The sequence below is a fragment of the Rana temporaria genome, chromosome 1, assembly GCF_905171775.1.
Source record: "Rana temporaria chromosome 1, aRanTem1.1, whole genome shotgun sequence".
Taxonomy (NCBI): domain Eukaryota; kingdom Metazoa; phylum Chordata; class Amphibia; order Anura; family Ranidae; genus Rana; species Rana temporaria.
Window position 1 is genome coordinate 245,004,103 of NC_053489.1, and position 3,346 is coordinate 245,007,448.

Here is a 3,346-nt window from a genome sequence, read left to right on the forward strand (position 1 = left end):
CATTGCGGTACATCTCGTTATGAATAAAATCTGGTAGATGACCTCTTAGAATAAATACTATTATTTTGTAGATATAGACATATCATTAAAACAATAATGTGGTTTTAGAATGTTAAATAATTAATATGAAGAATTTAAATAAGAAGTTTCTCCTATATAGGCCAACTGATAAACAAAGACCTTTCTGTCCTCCTGGTGCCCCTTATCAGGAACTAACTGCACCAGGGGAGGAAACCTCTCACCATACTTGCAGTTTTACTTAAAGTTCCCCGGGAATAGCCAGGCTAAAAGAGATGGTCCTTATCTATGAAAGAGGATTTTTTATCTATAGTTTCTAGGTATAATCAGAAAGTGAAAAGGGGGAGATAGGACACCCTCAGAACATCACCAGAAATCCCTATAGGAGGGAAAAAATAAAAAGAGGGAAAAGTATGAGAGAAAAAGAAAAGAAGGATTAGGAAGGGGGGGGGGGGTGGGGAAACTTGCCTAACTTAGAGTTATGTAGGAACCGGAGGAACACCCTGGGTAAGAGAGATTCCTACATATCTAGCCAAATGTTTTAGAATTTCGGAACAGTATCAGTTAGAATACTAGCTAGCTTTTCTTGAGAAATTTTCCAAGATATTTTTTTGGCTTCCAAGAAAGAAGGTTTAGGTTTCTGCCACGCTTTTGGCAGTTGTAAGCTTGGCTCCTGTAAGAATAAAATTGATTTTGTTTTTGGTATTTGAGGTATGTGAGCATTTAGGAGAGCTATTGACATTGACCCTAAAAGTTGGCATCCCCTGAAACAGGTTGGATAAGCTGTAGAGTATATAGATGCAAGTTTAGAGGGGGTCGAATACCACCTGGTTATAACCTTGATATTAGCCTCCATCAGTGAGACATTTAGAATACCCTTGAAGGACACTGAGAAGGCTCTACAGTGGGTGACTGCGATATTGTGTTTTTAGCACGACAGCATCGCGCTGATTCTCGGCGACATCTCGCACTCGCTGGAATATACAAAGCACATTCCAGCGAGTGCGTCATAGAAGCGACGGGAGATCCGACTTGGATTCCCGCCAATTCTAGGTACGGCATTTGGTATGCATTCCTGAGAGGGAGAACTCCACGCCAATTTTTAAATAAAAAACCGGCAGGGGGCCCCCCCCCCCCCAGGAGCATACCAGGCCCTTAGGTCTGGTATGGGTTGTAAGGAGACCCCCCTACGCCGAAAAACCGACGTAGGGGGTCCCCCTACAATCCATACCAGACCCGTATCCAAAGCACGCTACCCGGCCGGCCAGGAAGGGAGTTAGGACGTACCAGGCTGCATGCCCTCAACATGGGGGGGGGTCGGGTGCTCTGGGGCAGGGGGGCGCACTGCGGGGCCCCCCCACCCCAGAGCACCCTGTCCCCATGTTAAGGACAGGGCCTCTTCCCGACAACTCTGGCCGTTGGTTGTCGGGGTCTGCGGGTGGGGGGCTTATCGGAATCTGGGAGCCCCCTCAAATAAGGGGGCCCCCAGATACCGGCCCCCCACCCTAAGTGAATGGATATGGGGTACATCATACCCCTACCCATTCACCTGGAGGCAAAGTGTTAAAGTAAATAAACACACAACACAGGGTTTTTAAAATAATTTATTAGTCTGCTCCGTAGGCCCCCCCTGTCTTCTTTAGCTCTTTTAGCAGGGGGGGCTTCTTCACCGCCGTCTGGTTCTCTTCCGCTCTCCGGGGGGGCTTTTTCTTCCGCTGTCCGGGGGGGGTCTCCTCCGCTCTCCTTCTGCTCTCCTGGTATACTCCTGGGGGGGGGGGGGGACCCATGCCGGTTTTTTATTTAAAAATTGGCGTGGAGTTCTCCCTCTCAGGAATGCGTACCAAATGCCGACGCTGGAATTGGCGGGAATCCAAGTCGGATCTCCCGTCGCTTCTATGACGGCTTTGTCTCCATCGCGGCTGGCCAGCTCGGCGCTGGCTCCCGCGATGGGGCTCGTAGGTGGTCAATCTCGCCGAGAAAGGGAGCGAGATTGACACAATATCGCGGTCACCCACTGTAAGCCAGGTGTCTAGGTCCCATCTATTTTGAACCTCATTTTCCCATGCCTCCATATATGAGGATTTCACTGTAGGGTGATGAGTGAGGCACGAATATATTACAGATATACCTCCCCTTTGCCCCCCAGCCTGGTCACACCATAGCTCATATTTCTTTCGTGAACGGGGGGGGGGGGGGGGGGGGGGAGTGGGTTTTTCCTTCCAGACTAGTTGTAAATATTTTGAGATTTGATCAAAATGAAGTCTTTCGGAATTGGGGTTCCAAAGTTTTAACACAGTGGTTTAGAGACAAAGGTCCACCAGAGTAGAACTGTCCTATACGGTATAGTCCCTTGTCCACCCACCACTTTAATGCTTTTAAATCCAAACCAGGGGTAAAATTCAGGTTCCCCAACAGATTTGCAAGTGGACGTCCTGCAGAAACAAGGGCCGAATGATTTTTAAGGCTATCCCAGAACGCAAAGGATTGTGATAGGGATGGGGCCAGTATAGGAGGTAGGGCTGCAACTAATCGATTAGTCAGCCGATTATTGTTTTGATTAATCGTATAATAGTATAATAATTGGGCCAATTTGTTTTGGGCAGATTACAAAACACAAATTGCCGCAAAAACACATTACATGCTTTTCTGCAGCTTCTCCATTGAAGTAAATTGAACCAAAAAAAACAAAATAGCACCGTTTTGCGTTAAAAAGTCCTTGCCCTTTCCAAATACGCAGCAGCTGAAAAAAAATCATGTATGTGAACGTGTCCCATAGGAAAACATGTAAATGAACTGTAATGTGTTTCTGCAAAATGCACCAAAAAACAGCTGTGAACCCCCAGGCCTGAGGTGTTTAGTAACATAATGGGGTTAAAAGAAAAGAAGTACAAAAAGAGCAAATAATCGCTACTATAAGGGGTTCATTTTTTACTGTGGGACAGTGAAAGTAATATTTACAGTAGCGATTTGCTTTTTTGTACTATAAAAGGGCTAATTTTAGTTGTTTTAACCCGATTATGTTACTGGCCGATTAATCGATTATGAAAATTGTAATCATTAATTTCATAATCGATTAGTTGTTTCGGCCCTAATAGTCTTTTTTTGGGTAGACACCATAAAAGATAGTTGAGAGAAAAATGCGGAGCAGCCTGTCTTTCAATGTTGAGCCAGTCCAGTTCTTCTGATTTGGAGTAGATAACTGTGCTAGTCTAGCTGCAAGATAATATTTATGTAGATCAGGGAGACCTAGGCCTAGGGTGTTTTGGGGTATTTGATATCCAGATGAGCCCCAAGTGTACTTGAATATTTTACTCTGAAGTTTTTTCAA